The 19,997-nt window shown below is 43.6% G+C and overlaps 1 protein-coding gene across 1 annotated transcript in view; it reads left to right on the top strand.

Moving 5' to 3' along the window:
- The window catches only part of TMTC2 (transmembrane O-mannosyltransferase targeting cadherins 2), a 383,570-nt gene that overhangs the window by 37,433 nt on the left and 326,140 nt on the right, over positions 1-19,997 (top strand). The gene's annotated exons all lie outside the window — the stretch shown is intronic.

The raw sequence follows: 19,997 nt of genomic DNA, 5'->3' as shown, positions 1-19,997 counted from the left end.
TCGTGTACATGGTATTGCCATGATACTCATCGTATAGTAGTTCTTTAAACCTAAGGCGGATAAGAAGAAACCTAATAATGCAAGCTTGGAGGTTCCTACTGTAACTTATGTGCAAGCAAGCAAGTTTTAACCATCATTTAATCCTTTGATTTGCCCCCCACCCCCTGGCTCCCCCCATCTAGTGTGGATAAAACGCCTGCTACTTTATAAGCCTAAAGTAGGAAAGGGCTTTGCCTTGTTTAGCTTCAGAAACTACTTGTCCCTTTCTAAGAAAATGTCTGCCCTTCTCAGGGAGGCAAAGATCTGGATAAGAGAGATTCTGTGCTGGCTGAACATGCCAGTCTTCCCTCAGAAGAATACCCTAGGACAACTGATGTCTGCTGTGGGTACAGGCGACGTGCGGGAGGGAAAATTCTTAAAGGCTTATCATTGTTTTAAAGGTAAAAGATGGTTGTGAAATTACCCGAGGAAAATGTTTGATATTGTCAAGGCTGTTGCCAACTCCAACACTCTGAGTGCAGAAGGTGTGAGCATGCAAGAGACCTTAAAATTACCTTGACTCTATAGACTTCTGCTTAAAAGCTTTCCAAGGTCATAGATTCTATGACCTTGGGAGGTAGTTGCCACTACCACAGTGAGAAAACTCCCCTTTGCAACCCAGGAAAACACACTTGAGATGTCTCCCTGTGGGGTAACCCCAAGCTCTTAACTCTGCCTTGGCAGAGAGAGAGAGAGAGAAAACGAAAGAAATAAACCACAATGTCTACAAGCTGATATTTCAGTCTGTCATGTATATGCATAGATCTTTCTGTAGGACACAGGAATACAATCACGGCCTTAAAAAAGGTGATTTGTTAACAAAACAAAAAGATATACATGATAAAGCAGACTTAGTTGCTAGGTGTTAAAGAGCAACCAAAAAAAAAAAGTAGATTGGAAGCAATTGTTTCCTGAGATTCAGTTGAAAAGTTGAGTGTACAAGGGGTACATCAGCAAGCCTGAGAAGTTCTGCACCAAACACACACAAAAAACAAAACACCTTATCTCATCTTTATTTACATATCTGTAAGCACAGATTTCTTTCAGGGCCCGGATATTTACTGAAAACTTGCAAGCCTGCTTTAGACTTAAACCATTTCTGTGCTTCTCCTCTGACCATGCAAAAGGAAGACTCTCTCAGCAGGTAACTGCTTCGATTTAAAAATTCCCGTTTTCTCTTCTCAAAGGCTCGCCTGGCTGCAACTTGACTACCAGGGCCATCATTTGGTGTCTTAATGGGATATGTACTTGCCACAGTTCACACACCCGTTTATTTTGTGACAAAAGGGAGACTGTAGCGCACATCTGGGTGAGTCAGGTTGCAGCCCATCTGCCGACAGAGAACCCACTCTTTCTGGTTTAGCCCTTTATAGGCATTCATTCATGATCAAATATTAACAAATGAATAGAAATGTAGCCATTATGAAGGGAGGGATAACGGTCTGAGTTCTTACCTACAATCTTTGATGGGATTGTGCTCAGGACAGCTAGTCTCAGCTACCACTGCTGGTACACTGCTTTTTAGCCTGCTAGCTCAATCGGAGCCTAGTGCTGGTGTATCTTCTTAAGATGAGTTTGACACCTCCCAGCTCTAAGTTTAGTCATACCTACTGTTTGTGTTGCTCCCTCTTGGAGAAGTTTTGTTTCCTTTGTGAACTTTGTGTGGCTTTGTAATGTACCCACAGCTGGGATCCCAGTATGTCCTTCATCTCATAACCTTTAATGATTTGGAACTAAGCTGAGAAATCCTGTGGTAAATGGAAGATATTTCAAAAACAGTATAGCGAGATCTCAGTTTGATTTTTAAGTCTTCTCTAATGTGGTGGCTAGTGTGAATGTTACCTCTGCTGCATGGAAAATCAGATCTGCACAACTGTCAGTGATTGCATCTCTGCCTTCTGGGCCTCAGCTGCACGCCTGAGAAACTGAAGTTAGAATCAGAAAGTCAGGCTTGCTTTCTTTGTATGCATTGTCACCAGTAATAAAGATCATGCAAGACAAATTACATATATAATTACATGTGTGTGAACCTGGTGTGTTCAGGATGACTGGCCCTGGTGTTTGGGACATAGTGATGCGCAAGAAGGAATAGAATGTCTGTCTCATAGCTATACGAGCTGTGAAGAGCTAAGAGGAATTAAAAAAAACAGAAAAATCATTCTTCAGTCAAAGTGAATAGATAAAATTCTGTATACACACAGAGAATTAATCCATTGAATGCGAAGCCATCACTTTGTATATAGTGGCATTTTTGCACTTGAGAATGAATAGACTTGGGAAACCCTACATTTTAATTAAATCTTTTTCCCATAGTGAGAGAGGTAGTTTTGACCATTATATCGAGATCTTGTTTAATATTTGATAATTGAGGAATTCTATTTAGAGCATGTAATTGAGACAGATTTTTGGATAAACAAATTCCAAGAAATTTCTCTGTGTTAAATCTCCATGTGTCTCTGCTGTTTTGAACATTTAGTGTATCTGAAGTTTTTCTTTTTTCATCTTCACATAACTGAAACCTGGACTGCTTTCTCAACTTAATGCACCCTCTCCAGCCCTGGGAAGTAACTTTTCAAAAGTGCTATTTAGAAGACTGTCATCTTTCTACCTTCGCTTTCAACTGACTGGGTGTTACTGCAAGCATGTCAAACATGTGACCCCTGGGAGCCTTACCCAGTGTCTCCAGCCCTGGTGACTAGACAGAGCCTAGGGAACCCTAGCAGAGCTCCAGCCCCAGGCACTTGGCTGTGGCTGGGTGATCCTGGCAGATGCAGCCCCAGGGACCTGGCCTCCCTGGCCATAGTGCAGAGCCACGCTGGCAGCTCCAGCCCCGGGGCAGGGAGCTGTCCGGGGCCAGAGGAGCCCTGGCAGCCTTGGGGTAGGGAGCCATCCAGGGCTAGGGGAACCCTGGCAGCTCCAGACCCAGGGCTCCAGCTGCCTCGGGGGCAGGTAGCCATCTGGGGCATGGAGTTCCACCAGCAGCTCCAGCCCTGGGGACCTGGCCAGGGTCTGGGGAACCTTGGCAGCCGGTTGCTCCAGCCCTGGGTACTCTGTTTGAGGAGCCTGGAAGTCTTGGGTGTAGTAGCTGGCTGGGGTGCAGAGTACCTTACATTTTTATATTTAAATTAAAAATTAATATATATGAGCAAATAATTATATGCATCAAATTGTTAACTATTAATAATATGAATTTTATTCTTTTATAATAAGTATTAAATTCTCAATTAAAATATTGCATTATATTCAAACAAGGCCTGAAGAAATAGAAAATATACCTAAAACATAATCGATAATAAATAATTGACTTCCTGATAACATTCAGGGCCACCAAAGAAAATGTACTTCCATCAATTTTCCTTTGTGTGGCCCTCAGTAGACTTTGAGCTTGACACATCTGGCACTGTACTGTAATCCTACTGTCAGCATGGATGAGATGAGTATACTACTGAAATGTAAAAACAAACGCATGCCCCTGTGAGGGCATTCCTTCAGAGACTGTGCTCCCAGTTTAGTTGGTTGAAGGCAAATTTAGTCACTAGTTAGAACCTAGAATTCTTGACATATGGTAGCAGTGTATGCCATTATATTTGCTTCCAGTTCCAGCTTCAGCAAAATTCTTAGATGATGTTCTTGTACTCACAAAATTTTATCCTGTTGGTTGAATTATGCCAGTGGTAATCTGTACAGTTTAACATGGAGTTAAAAAACCTTTTGTCAGATAGCTGGAAAAAAAACTCTATTGAAACGAGCCCTTGATGTAGTAGAATTTTAATAACTTTTAAGTGTTATTGGTTCATGAATTTCTGAGCAAATCTTAATCATGCAGATTTCATCAGGAAAAGGTATGATACTTCTTAGATTCTGGTTAGTTATGCAGTGTTGTTCAGCAACAGTATGTTACTACCCTGCCCTAAAGAATTCTGGTAGGTGGGCTACTTCAATTATCATGAAGCCAAAAATTAGGTACCAGTTTAGGAAAATACTTCACAATTTGCTGCTAAGTGCTCTCAAGGAGATTAGTTAGCATATATTTTGGTTAATAACTCAAGTGTAATGCATTTCCTGAAATCAAATTCAGAATTGTTGAACTCCTGCATTCAGGGAATAAGAATTTATGCTCTAAAGAAGGGGTATGGGCAGAGGGTGTGGTTGGAAAAAATAAAAATGAGCTTCAAGAATATAGGAATGTGCTGTGCCACAAGGTAGCAGGAAGGAACTGTTCCTTTCTCTGCCCCACCCCTTGTCAACATGGGGAAAAGCTCAGTTTGGAGAGAAGCAACTATGGTGTGAAAGGACAAGGGTGTCTATGTCTAAGGCTACATCTACACTGAAGGATAAATGTGACTTTATTAATATCAATTTTGTAACACTGGATTTTACAAATTCAAATTTGGCTATCCTTGCCTCCCCACATGCTCCTTACAGAGTCGACTTATTGCTGCCACACTCAATCAGCAAATATCAACTGTTACAGCAGTGCATTGTGGGAACTTATCCCACAGTTCCCTCATCCTTGGAGCATTCTGGGTATTTTTGCTAGTATTTGACAACATCTTCCCACATTGCATTGCCCTCATTCCCCTCCCATGGTAAGCAAACATCCATTTTCCAGGTGGAAGGATGGAAAACTAGTGCATCAGTGAAGATCACCAAATGCACAGAAATCTTTCCTCTATAACTGAATTACTTTTTAAAACTGTAGCTGCAACTGAATTATGGAAAGAGTTTATAAAAATTATCAGATGTGTGTCTTCCCAACTGGTCCTCCACTGATTGTCTCTCCCCTCTGTTCATTGATTACACCTGATCCCTAAAAATAATACAGGGAGGACAATGAAAGGCATGAAAAAAAGTAGATAGTAAATATTTTGGAAAAAAGTGAGTCACTGAGGAGAGGGTTTTTGGTTTCCCAGTTCACTCTACAGCTTCTGTGTACAGTCCGTATTCTCAACGGGCCCTCCACTGACTTTTCCAACTTCCTTGATTGCATCTGATCCCTGAAAATAATATAGGGACAATGAAAAGCAAGAAGAAGGAGTTGATAGTAAAGTTTTTGGAAAAAAGAGAGTTTCTGGGGGAAGGGTATTTGGCTTCTGTGCACAGTCTGTATTCTGCACCCACTGTTCTGTGCATGAAGGGTGTGAAGTTAGAAGAAAGAGAGGATAGAAAAGGCTAGGAAAAAGATTTGTCCCTCTTTACTATTCAGGCATTGCCAATGTGAGGGATGGGGATCACCACATTTCATTGCCATTGTGGGGTCGTTTGTTATTTGGGAGGTTGAACGGCCAGTTGACATTGTCCCAAGAAATCTCTTTTGGCTGTGGAGTGTGGGATCCGTGCTTGAGGGCCGGTTGAACTGTTACCACACAGGCGGCGGACAGGCCCCACAACTTGTAGCTGCTGAGGAGACTTCTCACCTGGTGGCAGCAATGCCCAGAAAATCTTAGCTGTTGGGGGAGACTTTCCCTGGTGGCGGCATGCCCCAGAAGTATTAGCAGCTGGGGGAGACTTCCCCCCAGATAGCTTCAAGCCTCTGAAAAATCTTTTACTGGGAGCCCTAACTGTGCACAACTCAGGACATAGTGCTGCCTGTCAGCATGGTCAGCACCTAATGGCAGGCACATCCTTTTATTGGGTCAGGAGCTACCCACGTGATGTGGTTGAGAGTGGAAAGACCTCAACTGTGTGGTGCCTGGGGGGGGGGGGGCGAGGGAGTGCACACAAATGTAAACCGCCAAGAAGTTTCTCTGCCTCTTATGTAAGCAGGACCCCCACAACAGCCTTGTTGCCACATGGTGAGGCAGGGCAGCGGCTGACGCCAGGTAGTGCAGAAAAAAAATGTAGCGACAAAACCTCAAACTCCATGCTGGGGCTGTCTGTAATGGGTAGATGCACTTGGAGCACTAATAGCAAAGAAAGAGAGACGTTTCTCAGGCTCTCATACAAACATGATCCCACAGCCATGGGCTTGCTGCTCCTGATTTGAAATTCATGATCTTCCTGTTACCTAATTCCTGCGCATCTGGAGAGCAGTGGCCAGAGTGGAACAGTGAGGAGGGGCATTGTAGGTTACATAGCGGGCGCCTCTGGAGTCTAATAAATTCGATTTTAAGGTGTGACACTTCCACGCTGGCGTTTACAAGAACTTATAAATTTGAACCTGATGCTACACTCAGCAGGTACCAACAATGATATGATATCGACGCTTGTGCTCCCTACATCGGGCTAATGGTATCTGCAGTGAAGACAGTAGTGGTAATGTTGAGCTAACTGCCTTATATTCGAACTTCTCATAGTGTAGACACAGCCTAAGGGTGGTGTATGCATACAGTTTAACAGAATCCTTTCCAGAATGAGCCTGGGGCCAGAGAAAGGAATACTTAAAAGCTTTCACTATGTGCTTCCTGCACAGATCTGCTGGTCTGGGGGATGGTTGCCTGCCACAGAAGAGGAGTTGTAGTCCACGGATATTTCCGCTTCCATGATATCCAGGCATATCTTGAGAAATCCATTGGAAGCTAGGGTCTAGCTGATAGATGCCTCATAAACTGTGAACTGTATGTTGGATAATTGTGGCATGAGGTGGAGCGGTAGTAACAGCAAAAGCATCTGAAAAGCGGATAGGCCACTGTTCCCTGATCCCTCTCACCGCCCCAGTCTGGTGCCTCTGGTGTGGGAATAAAACTGAGTTTTTTGTTTCTGATTTCAATGCTTCTGTTACGTTTTTGGCAGAGTTTGCTGAGTACCAGGGAGTAGAACAAGTATCTTCCCCAGTCCATCTCTCGCCACGTATGATTGTGATGAGGAATCGCCTTAGAGGTATGGGGAGGTGGGCAAGGAAGAAAAGAGACTGTGTGCAGTAGACGGTCCTGACCCTTTTTTAATCTAGGGGAATCATCCCTCTCCTTCCCCCTCAAGTGTACAGTATATTTTGCAGAATCTCTTCATAGATTAGTGAATATTACAATTCCTGGCATTGCTTTAATTTGATTTCTCTGCTCTGTCAAACTTATATTTTGGTTGGTCTAATCTGAATTGAAACAGGATCTTGTATTTGAGGAAAATATGACTTTGTATTTTGGAGTCTGGCTTTCCATGAAAAATCTTTAGTTATGAAAATTAATCACGTGCTGAGGTTTGCATTGATAAGCAATCCAAATTCTTGTCATTGTATTGCATTGCTACATTAGTACACAAAAGTGTCTGAAAATGCCTCAGTAGGAATTATGTAGAATGCTGTGGTGTGTTGGTCATCCTTATTTTGAAAAGGGAAATTGTGCTTAGTAAGTATAACATTGTCAGTAATCGGGAATAACATTCTGTCAGGAAATAAGAAAAGCGTATAGTGGGCCATGCTCAAATTGTAGAGGAAAGGAAATTCTGGGGGGAAAAAAAATACAGGAATGTTTCCATTTAGGACTTTCTGTAAACATTTTTGAAAAACAGAATAATTCATGCACTTATTTGCTTCTCAAGTTATTACATGTCTTAGAGTCCTTTTTGTAAATGATATGATTTTATTTTTGTTGACTTTAAACCCAGAAAATGTGGGACCTGGCAGGGACCTAGTCTGTTTTGGATATATATTATTTGGATTACTTAGGTTACTGTCTGTGCTCTATGGCTTGAGGCAGAGTCAGAAGTTGCTGTCAGAAAAACCAACATGTGAGGATAAGGCTGTGCTTAGCAAATATGTAAAATAAATGATTGTGGACTCATGTATCTGAATGCTCTCTAACGTTCATTAAAGTACATAATGCATAGTGCACCACGGGTTCATACAAGGTTTTAATATTTTTTTTCTTCACCAAATGCAATAAGAGGAGTGAATGAATAACTTCAATGTGTATAAATTAAAAGATCAGTTTGTGTACACAGCACAGAAGTAAAATGCCTGGACCCTCTTATGGCTAATCTATAGATAATAGCCAACTATTTTTTGCAGATAGTGGAATTAATCTTTAGTGGTAGAGGTGTGCTTGTTTTGCTACATGGAAAAAAAACAAACTATATGTATGACCTCCTGGTAAGGTCATTGCATTAGTGAGGAGGAGGAGATTTTTTTTTGGGTAGAATGAGGTACACTCATCCCTCGCTCTATGAGCACAGTTGGTTCCCACCTTTCTGCTCATTGGTGAAAACTTGTAAGAGGGACGCTAAATTCCCATTAAAATACACGTAAAAGTATCTGATTGGTGAAGGAGTGGCAGCATGTGGCACTGCTTTTGAAAGGTAAGAGAACCTTGGGTTTGGGGAGGGGGAGGGAGTTAAAGGTTGGTGGCAGTTTGGTGCCATGAGTGAGAGTACCAGTTAAAACCTGGTGGTGGGTAGGGTCCATGGTTGGGTGTGTGGCCAGTGGCGGGGGCGGGGGTCAGGCTGCAGTGGGTTCGGTCTGCAGGGCGAACTGAGGGTTAGGCTGTTGTGAGCTTGTCTGCAAGCCGGTGGGGGGTGGGGAGGGGAGGTCAGACTGCCAGGGAAGGTCTGTGGGGCAGATGGGGTTGGGGTTAAGGCTGCCAGGGCTGTGGGGCTGGTGGCGGTCAGGTTGCTGGGGCCGGTCTGCAGGGCTGGTGGGGGGAGTTAAGGCTGCTGGTGCTGTGGGGCTGCTGGGCCAGTCTGCAGGGCCAGTCGGGAGTTAATGCTGCTGGGTCTGGTGGAGGTCGGGCTGGCGGGCTGGTCTGTGGGGCCGGACGGGGGGTTAAGGCTGCCATGGTTTGGGTCAGGCTGCCGCACCAGTCTGCGGGCCAGCGGGGGTCAGGCTGGGGCCGCGGGGCCGGTGGGGGCGTTAAGGCTGCTGGAGCTGGTCTGCTGGTCTGGTGGGGGGTCAGGCTGCCATGGGTTGGGGCTGTGGGGTGGGCGAGTGGGTGTCAGAGTATGGCAGGTTGGAGCCACGGGGTGAGGGGTAAAGCTTGTAATAAGGGGGGGAGTTCACTCAGAGTGAACTATGGGAGGTATGTGTGTCCCTCGTTTAAGCAAGCACTCGTTAAGTAAAGTTCTTGTTTAATGAGGGATGAGTGTACATCCCTGATAATGGTTGCCAATATGCTGATTTACAACTGACCTTGACTGCATCAAGCCAAATGGAGACAATATAACCGATTGCTTTTTCAGTTAGGCTTGACACCGTGGTATGCTTGGAAAAGCTGGACTCAGCTAACGTATACATTATGTTGGTAATGGGAAATATCTGGAAGATGTGCAAGGAGTTTACCATTTGTCATTTGAGTATTATTTTTGGGATCTGTTTGGACTCCCAGTGACTCTTTGATCAACAAAGGTAGCTAGGGATGGCTTATTCCCAGGCGGACTGATTATTCGCAGGGTGCTGTTGTCAAGATGTTTCAGATGTTGACCTCACAAAAATGGTCCATCTGGATTAAACTACTGTGGTGTGACTTTTATAGGGCTGTATGCTTGATCTAGTTGGAGACTGAAGCTGGCACACAACACGGTGACCCATTTGCTATACGGTGTTTCTGACTGGTACTCTGTGATCTGCACCTCCTGTGTATGGGTTTAAATAAGGAGCCTATGGTAGTGATGATGGTATCATAAAGCCCTAAATGGTGTGGGACCTGCCAGTCTGAGAGAGCACCACTCTGCTGTAGCACTGTAACTGTGATGAAATTGGAGTTCCATGTGTTTGAAAGAAAAAAGGGGCAACTATCAGCGTTTTGGTGAGGGACCCTTGGTTTTTGGAGTTGCGTGGTCTTCCTTCTTTGGGCTGGACCAGTCTGACCCTGTAAGCCTTTGGGGGAATGTTGTAAAGCCCATCTATTCCCTTTGTATAGGGCAGGTTATGTGTCCTTTTGCTCTCATTAAACTTGGTTTTCATACTCTGTCTGAGCATTTCACATGCTCTTTTTTTTTTTTTTTTTTTTTTTTTTTTTAAATACTAGACAATTTATAATCAGTGGGAGAGTGAGCCTATTTCAAATGCAACAACAAACATCTCTAGTCTTGTATATGAGAACATCTAAACCAGGTTTACTTTGTTTCAGTAAAGTAACATGCTTACTGTGCTCTGTATCCCTCTCATCCAGTCCTTGTACCCTGGATGTTCTGATACCACGAGGACATGGGGCATTATAAATATCCAAATTATATATTCAGCTTACAGTGTGGAATTGCCAGCTCTTGATTTCACATCACCATCTGCTGCTTCTCTAGAATGGTACATGAACAAAATCAAGAATAAGGAGTTTATGGCATCTTAATATAACTTTAACATAGGTGAGCTCTACAGTTGTTGCAGGGAAGGAATTGCATCACAGCCTAGAACCTCAATAATGAGAAGTGAAGCCACTATAGGAAGAAGTCAGAGCATAAACTAATATTGGCAGGCTTTCCTCTGAACTGGTCAGCTTCAAGGTCTAGTGACTAATCACGTGTTGTCTGACCTGGAACATTTTTCCTTTCTCAACAGTGATTTCACTTTGATTTTTGTCTTTGTCGTTAGCCTGAGGAAGTATGAGAAACAGAAAAATGTTTGAGGAAATGTGAATAATATGTATCATGCCCAGTTTTTTGTCTTTAGCATTTTTTTCCTCTTTGCAGTAATTGTCCACCTAGAAATGACCCCCACCCCGTTTTGCCATCCAAAAAATGTAGACTAGAGAAGAGTAAACTTACATTTTACCTCTGTGCAAGTTTTACATAATTTGGACGTAGACTGTTTTTGAATCTTGTAAAGAGCTGAACAAGCTATCCGTGCTTGATAATATGCCTATGAGCTAGTAAAGAAAAAGGAAACATGCTAAAACGTCTTATATAATTTGAGCTCCTTTGAAAAAACACAATTAAAACAAGATGCCACAGAGATCTGAAACTATTAAAGTTGTGGCTTTTGGGGGAGAGTAAGGAAGAGCTAAATTGAACTAAATTGAGCATGCCCAAGTTTTAGTCTGCTGAAACCTTAGACATTTACCTAAAAGATGGCATGTACATTTGTCAACAACATATATCTTCTTTTCTAGATCCTTTCTGATTTGGTGAAACCACAAACTCATGAACTTGAAGATGTTATAAGTTAAATTTTTTTTGCCCCTTCAGTGCAACATAGAACATGATGTTGCTTTCACTTAAACCACATAGGCTTTGTCTACACAGCATGGCTTTCCTGGCAGATCCATGCTAATGAGCAGCCTCAAAACTGCAAATGGCAGCTCATTAGCATGGTCCCACGGCTCATTAGCATGGTCCCACAGCTCATTAGCATAGCCACGTGAGAACTTGGCTGATTTTTTTTCAGGCATGAGGGTCTGGGGACAGAGGGGCTTTTTGCTGGCATTAGCATGGTCCCACAGCTCATTAGCATAGCCACGTGAGAACTTGGCTGATTTTTTTCAGGCATGAGGGTCTGGGGACAGAGGGGCTTTTTGCTGGCAGGGGCACGTCCACACAACTTCTTTACTGCTGACACCTGCCTCTCCTGAGACTGAGCTCTCGCCTGGCTATGCTAATGAGCTGTGGGACCATGCTCGTGAGCAATTTCAAGGCTGCTCCTTAGCATGGATCTGCTGGGAAGGTTGTACCATGTAGACCCAGCCAGAGTGTAAAATAGGAAGCAGTGTGTTTTTGCTAAGTTCCAAATTGAGATAGTGGGTGTGTGTGTTTGAATTCATGGAATTGAGCTGATAGCAGTCTAGCGTCTCAAAACAATTTTGAGCTAGAAATCTTATTGCATTCTTCGCTTCAAGCTCATTTAGCTGAAATAATTTAATAGTGAAGGTCACCCTTGTGAAGACAAGTACCCTGAACCAAAGTTGCATTGATAATTCTCCACTGGCTTAACTCCACTGGTGGGAGAAATGGGGTAGAAGTTATATTTTTAGGTAGGACTTGAGTATTTTGATTACCAATTTGTGTAATTTTGATTTTTCAGGACTTGTTGATCTGTTGGACTTAGGAAAGCACTCCCAGGCTTTCGAGTAGAAGGCTCTGTCAGGGAAGCATATGTCTGCCATCTGAAACTGTATGCAATGGGAGAAAGTGGGTGAAATAAGAGGAGATACACAATTGAAGCAACTGCACCTCTCTGCTAAAATTGAGAGACTGAATTTGTAGGTCAGGGTGGGCCACATGTAGTTACATTAATGCATGCTTAATGCAGTCTCTCTTCAAGCTGTAAGTCTAGTGGTCACTCTTGGTTTTGAGTTAAGTTTTTAGCCCTCAGCTATTTTCCATAATTAATTTCTAGCTCCACTTTCTTTCTCTTTCTGGTGGCAGGCACCAGTCCAGCAATGCTCTCTAATATATTAATAAGCAGTTAAACAGACCTGAGACATGGGACAACATATAGCAGTAGAGCTTAGAATATGTGCTGTATAGGTGCTGACATCCACTCTAGCTGGGGTTGCTCGACCCTGGCCCCACTCCACCCCTTCCCCTAGCAGTTTCATAGTGGTGGGAGGTGCTGGGGGGACAGGGCAGAAGTAGGAACTTGGCTGCCAGTGGATGCTGACGCCCATTATTTGTGCTCTGTGGTGCTCCATCCCTAGAACACTCATGGGCTATGTCTACACTAGCTCCAAACTTCGAAATGGCCACGCAAATGGCCATTTCGAAGTTTACAAATGAAGCGCTGAAATGCATATTCAGCGCTTCATTAGCATGCGGGCGGCCACACCGCTTCAAAATTGATGCGCCTCGCTGCCACGCGGCTCGTCCCGACGGGGCTCCTTTTCGAAAGGACCCCGCCTACTTCGAAGTCCCCTTATTCCCATGAGCTGAGGGGAATAAGGGGACTTCGAAGTAGGCGGGGTCCTTTCGAAAAGGAGCCCCATCGGGACGAGCCGCGCGGCGGCGAGGCGCGTCAATTTCGAAGCGGCGTGGCCGCCCGCATGCTAATGAAGTGCTGAATATGCATTTCAGCGCTTCATTTGTAAACTTCAAAATGGCCATTCGCGTGGCCATTTCGAAGTTTGGGGCTAGTGTAGACACGGCTATGGAGTTGGCTCCTGTGCTGTGCTGAATATCAGCAGGTTTTGGTACCTGAAAACCCAAGAGAAATTAGAATTTCTAGTATGCAAATGAACTCATGATACTGTGTATTCAGCTGCGTGTAATACTATGTGCTTATCTGTTGGGTATGCTGATGGGGCCTGAACATTAAAGCCTTTAGCCATGTGACTTGAGTGAAATTATTCATATGGAGAATCAGGTGCTTAGGAAGGATATACAAGGCCAAGTGACTGATGTACACTGGAATGTGCCTGCACCACGGATCACACATCTCTGCAAGCAGCTGCATATTTAATGGCCTTATTCACACATCTAAACCACTCACTTCTCTGCCCTGGGAAGCAATCCCTCTTGCCCTACATCTCACTTCCATTTGGTCATTCATTTTTTCCTACCTTATCACACTTGCATACTTCCCTGCTGCCGCCTCCTCCTGTCTGCACAATCCGGACACACATCCCCCTTCCCTCATCTCCCACTTAAACATTTAACTGGGATTAAGTTATAGTGAAAGGAATAATATTTATAATAGTCCTGTGGAATCCCATGCCACTATTCCTGTTACCTTTGCCCACCTTCCCCTTATAGACAAACTCATTTATTGTCTCTTCGCAAATCACTTTGTTAGTGCATAGGGGCTGGGCCCATACATTGCTGTACTTGTATCGCACCTGATGCAGTTGGGCCCTTATCCTGAGTTGGGAGGCTTTAGCTTCTACTGTCTTACAAGCAAACTTAGTAACTCATGCATGACAAAAATGGTGGTTATTTTTAACTTAGTTATACTATGATTTAGATGATCACTGACAGTTCTGACTTACGATGTAGAGGATTGTAAGATATGAATGGTCTGACTCTTTCTTTCTCAAAGGCTCAAACCATTTTCAGCTCCTGTTAGTTTATATGAGATTCCTGTATGCATTGTAATTCTAGAAAATCAGACCATTAGTTTTTTAACTTGAAAGCATCAGTGTTCCTCTTTCCACTACTCTCTGCTGAATCTTTGAAACTAATTGTGATTTGGTTGAAGGTAATCTCTGAGGAAAAAAGTGATTACTTTTTGAAAACAAATATTCTCTAAACTGATTATGATAAAATATGCTTTTAGCAGGAAAGTGTTCTGTTTAGTTTAAATACTAACATGAAACATCCTATTTTTTAAAAATGTTCATAGCACAGTAGTTTTCAATACTTGTCAAATTCTTTGATAATCTTATCGTTTTGTGAAGAAAAGTCTTGATGTAAAAAAAGAACTCCATATACTCAGAGTAATATTCAAAAACCTAACCCTAAACCTTATCTCATGGAGATTAACACCTGATATATAACCACTGAGTGCTATATGGAGCAGGAGTAGGTTGTTGCCTTTTGAATAGATAATAAACCCAACATTGTGTCTACTTTTATAGGGTAATGCCTAAAACACACACCAGAGAAGGGAATTACAATAACCATCCCAAAGCATGTGGGAGAGAAACTGTGAGGACAACTCCAGCATCCCCGTCTGATTGATTCATGATGAAATTTAACAGTGATGCTTAAAACTTGTAGACTGTAGCATTGTAACTGTAGTGGGGCTGGTAGAGCAAGATCTTTGTGCTCCATGCTGCAGATATAACCCAGTACTAATTTCCTAAAGTCAGGGGATATGTCCCTTTGCCTTTCTCCTCCATGCCCTCCCCACAGCTAAAGAATGCAGGAGTGAATAAATGACGATTGCTCACCTAAAAGAGAACTCTTTAGGGGTATATGTCTTCAGTAATCATGGAATTTGGTGTCTGTTATAGACTGCCAGATCAGGGAGATGAGATAGATGAGGCTTTCTTCAGGCAGCTAAGCGCAGCTTCCAAATCACAGGTCCTGGTTCTCATGGGAGACTTTAATCATCCGGACATTTGTTGGGAGACCAATACATCAGCACACAGACAATCTAGGAAGTTTTTGGAGAATGTTGGGTATAACTTGGTACAAGTGCTGAAGGAACTGACCGGGGCTATATGCAACTTGACCTGCTGCTCACAAACAGGGAAGAACTAGTAGAAGAAATAGAAGTGGGAGGGAACCTGGGCTGCAGCGACCATGAGATTGTAGATTTCATGATCCGGACAAAAGTAAGAAAGGTGAGCAGTAACATACAGATCCTTGATTTCAGAAGAGCAGACTTTGACTCTCTGAGAGAACGGATGAGCAGGAGCCCTTGGGAAATGAAGATGAAGGGGAAAAGAGTTGAAGAGAACTGGCAGTATTTTAAAGAAGTCTTACTGAAGGCACAGAAACAAACAATCCTGCTTTATAGTAAAGTGCAAACATGGTAGGCAACCAGCTTGGCTTAACAGGGAAATCCTTAGTCAGCTTAAATTAAAAAAGGATGCGTACAAGAAATGGAAACGTGGACAGTTGACTAAGGAGGAGTGTAAGTATACGGCTGGAGAATGCCGGGCAGTAATCAGGAAAGCGAAAGCACAATTGGAACTGCAGGTGGCAAGGGATGTGAAGAGTAACAAGAGATGTTTCTACAGGCATGTGAACAATAAACAGGTTATCAGAGAAGGTGAGGGGCCATTACTGGATGAGGGAGGTAACCTAGTGACAGATGATGCAGGAAAAGCTGAAGTACTCAATGCTTTTTTTTGCCTCAGTCTTCATGGACAAAGTCAACTTCCACATGATGGTCCTAGACAATGCAGTATGGGAAGGTTGAGGGCAGCCATCTGTGGGGAAGGAACAAGTTCTGAGCTGTCTAGAAAAACTAGATGTGCACAAGTCCATGGGTCTGGATTTAATGCACCCCAGGGTACTGAGGGAATTGGCAGAGGTCATTGCTGAACCTTTGGCCATTATCCTTGAAGACTCTTGGAGATCAGGGGAGATACCGGGTGACCTGGAAGAAGGCAAACGTAGTGCCCATCCTTAAAAAAGGAAGGCAGGACAATCCAGGGAACTATAGACCTATCAGCCTTACCTCAATCCCTGGGAAAATAATGGAGGGAATCCTCAAGGAATCTATTTTGGAGCACTTGGAAGAGGGGAAAGTGATCAAAAGTAGCCAACATGGATTCACCAGGGGCAAGTCCTGCCTCACCAATCTGATTAGCTTCTATGGCGAGGTAACAAGCACTGTGGATGTGGGGAAGTCAGGGGATGTGATATACCTTGACTCCAGCAAGGCTTTTGATACAGTCTTCCACAACATTCTTGTCCATAAGTTAAGGAAATATGGATTGGATCCTTGGACTATAAGATGGATAGAAAGCTAGCTTGATGGTTGGCCCAAACGGGTAGTGGTCAATGGCTTGATATCTGGACGGCAATCTGTTTCAAGCAGAGTGCTGCAAGGCTTGGTGCTGGGGCCGGTGTTATTCAACATCTTTATTGATGACCTGGATGAGGGACTGGATTTCACCCTCAGCAAGTTTGCGTATGACACAAAACTAGGGGGAGAGGTAGATACGTTGGAGGGTAGAGGGAGAATCCAGAGGGACCTGGATAAATTGGAGGACTGGGCCAAAAGAAATCTGATGTGGTTCAACAAGGAGAAGTGTAGAGTCCTGCACCTGGGTTGGAAGAATCCCGAGCATTGTTACAGGCTGGGGACCAACTGGCTCAGCAGCAGTAAAATGGAAAGGGACCTAGGGGTTATGGTGGATGAAAGGCTGGACATGAGTAAACAATGTGCCCTTGTAGCCATGAAGGCTAACGGCATATTAGGGTGCATTAGGAGGAGCATTTCGAGCAGATCTAGAGAAGTAGTTATTCCTCTTTGTTCAGCACTGGTGAGGCCACATCTGGAATATTGTGTCCAGTTTTGGGCCCCCCAATATAAAAAGAATGTGGATTTGCTGGAGCAGGTTCAGCGAAGGGCAACAAAAATGTTTAAGGGTCTGGAGCACAAGACCTATGAGGATAGGCTGAGGGATTTGGACTTGTTTAGCTTACAGAAGAGAAGACTTAGAGGTGATTTAATAGCAGCCTTCAACTTCCTGAAGGGGAGCTCTAAAAAGGAGGGTGAGAAAGTGTTCTCAGTGGTGTCAGATGGCAGAACAAGGAGTAATGGTCTGAAGTTGAAGAAGGAGAGGTGTAGGTTAGATATTAGGAAAAACTACTTCACCAGGCAGGTCGTGAAGCATTGGAATGCGTTGCCTAGAGAGGTGGTGGATTCTCTACCCCTTGAAGTTTTTAAGTCCTGGCTGGACAAGGTCCTGGCTGGGATGACTTAGTGGCAGTTGATCCTGCTTGAAGCCGGGGGCTGGACTAGATGACCTCCTGAGGTCCCTTCCAGCCCTGTGATTTCTGTGAATTTTGAAGTGGTTGTCTGCTGAGGTAGAAAGCTCTCAATCAAATCCATCCCTACTGCTTCAAATACTAATATGCCCAAGGTGCAAGTAATGATTTAATTAGGAGCCTATCAATCATCTGATGCCTTTAAACACACCATGTCATTCAAGTGTAATAATATCAGTTTGGCCTTTCCAAAATTAAAAAAAAAAAAAGTAAAACAGCTAAATCTAAAATGAGGAGCAAGAGAGCAAGGCAACAGAGACAAAGGCTGTGTTTTGCATTGCTTTGTCAAAGGACCTGATTTTGATACCACTTCTCAGCCTAGTAGTAATGGTCCCAGTTTTAGAGAATAAATGATGGGTCTTAATTTTAGTCCTGTCTATGGAAACCTATATCTAGTATCATAAACATGTTTTGGCACATGAAGAAAAGTAGTAGTTGGTGTCCAAAAATTGTTTTCCATGTGTCCCTTCTCACCACCATCTTGTCCCCATTTGTCCCTGGCTGCACTACATACCTTTCTTTTCACCATCCAGTCCTGCAGACATGCACTCAATGCGCTCTGTCTCCGTCTCCATGCGGTTTAACCCTGATGAACTGCTGCCCCCACTCCATAGCACATTGGACAGCTTTCACCCTGTTTCACAAATATTATGGTGGGTCCAGCATGCAGCTATAATCATAGGGATGTTGTCATTTACCAGGTCCAGTTTCCTGTATAAGTGTCACCAATGGACTTTTAAATGGCTAAAAGCACGCTCCACAGTCATTCTGCATGTGCTTTGCCTGTTGAACTGCTCCTTACTGCTGTCAAGGCTGCCAGTGTATGGCTTTGTCAGCCACAGTACTAAGGGGTAGCCAGGGTTTTCCAGAATCGCAGTAGGTATTTCGACGTCTCCCGTCCTCCATGATCTTCTGGGTCACGATGAAGGTCCCTGCTTGCAGCTTCCTGAACAGGACATTCCGGAAGAAGCATGTAATCATGCACCTTACTGGACTAGCTTCGGTTAATGTCTGTGAAATGTCGATTGTGATCCAGAAGCACCTGGAGAGCCATGGAGAAATATCCCTTCTGATTAATGTACTCAAAGGCTAAGTGATCTGATGCCAGAACTGGAATATGCATGCCATCTGTCCCCTCCTCCACAGTTAAGGAAGCCCATCTGTGAAAAGCCATCCACGATTTCAGGCATATTGCCCAGAGTCACAGTTTTAAGGAGCAGGATGCAAATTGATGGCCTAGTGCACTTCCTTCATAGGTGTCCATCAGTTGACTTTCTAACTCCAAACTGATTGACAAGTGATCAGTAGCTGGCTGCAGTAGCTTGCTTCCACAGTGCAAAGGCCACGTGGTTTTCCACTGGCAGATCAGCTCTCATTCTTGTGGCTTTGAACTGCAGGTTTTGGGTGAGCTCCTCACACAGCCACTGCTAGTCATCCCACTTGCATGACAGTGTGATCCCACCATTTAGTGGGTTTTCCTCAACCTTAAAAGCGTCATTTCACTGTGGCCAGCACCTCTGCAAATGACACAAAAAAATTCTAGTCATATATATGGTGTGTGGCAAATTCAGAGTCTGACTCCTCATTGTCACTTCGTGGTGCAAAGTATAACTTGACTGTCTCTTCTGATGTGTTGATGAGACCTTTCAGCATTTTCTTCACAGTTTGGGCTCCATTCCCACAAACTGAGGAGGCAGAGCATGCAGCAGCAAAACTGTTGAAAGATGTTGCCAAAGTTCCTGAAAACACAGGGGTTAATGGGATGTGAAGTGACACACCATGTAACATTTGGGATAGGACCCAGGGTGCCTCGTGACCTTCCCTGGGCCTTTTAACAAACTTCGGAGGCAAAGATGAAGAAATGCTCTGTGAGATCTGCCCAGAATGTACTGTTCTAAATACCAGAACTAAATAAGTTCGGCAAGTGTAGTCATGCTACTGCACTGGCAGCTGACCATGTGGACGCACAACAGCAGTTCCAATGCTGTGCTCTGTGAGCAGTGCTGTCCCTCATAGCCTACTCTGGTAGGTGTAAAGCACTAAGGCTCCATCTATGCTCATCTTGCATGCTCCTCTGAGGCTGTATTGATGGAACTGAGGGAGCAAGAAGGTGGGAAGCTTGAAAAAGTTTACAACTGTGGGATGCTTTTGTCAAATGGCACTTCAAACTTGCCCACATTAATAAAGACCTTTACTGAGGATGAAATCTCTTGCAACATTAAAAAATCAAGATCAATCTTCTGAGGTGTATTTTTAAGCCCCATCCCATCCTACTCCTAAGTGATTTAGTTTATTAACTTGTTGATAGGGATTCCTATGCAGGTAACATCGTAGCCCTTGCAGACATGGATATGGATACTTTAAATATATGCTCTCATGCTAAAATGACACTAATGTAAGAGCAATACTAACAATTTAGGCTTTGTGTGAAATACTGTTTTGAAACGGATATATTTCCACATTCAATTAAGGCAGCCCTGCTCTGGAACTCCATAATTATTATACAGCTTTTGAACTAGCAGGTACACAAGGAGCTCTTAAAAATAGTAGCGCTATTATCTCTTTAGGAAAACAAAACCCAATCTTGTCCTAACTTGTGTAAGAAGCAGGAAGCAGATGCTACTGTAACAGCACATGCCAAATAAAGGCAAGTTTCAGACTAGTTAAATTTCCAAGTTAACATCAACCAGTCTGGAATTTATAATGCAGCCAGAACT

The sequence above is a fragment of the Carettochelys insculpta genome, chromosome 1 (genome assembly GCF_033958435.1).
Source record: "Carettochelys insculpta isolate YL-2023 chromosome 1, ASM3395843v1, whole genome shotgun sequence".
NCBI classification, from domain to species: domain Eukaryota; kingdom Metazoa; phylum Chordata; order Testudines; family Carettochelyidae; genus Carettochelys; species Carettochelys insculpta.
Note: the sequence above shows the minus strand (reverse complement) of the source record. Positions and strands in the feature narration are given on the sequence as shown.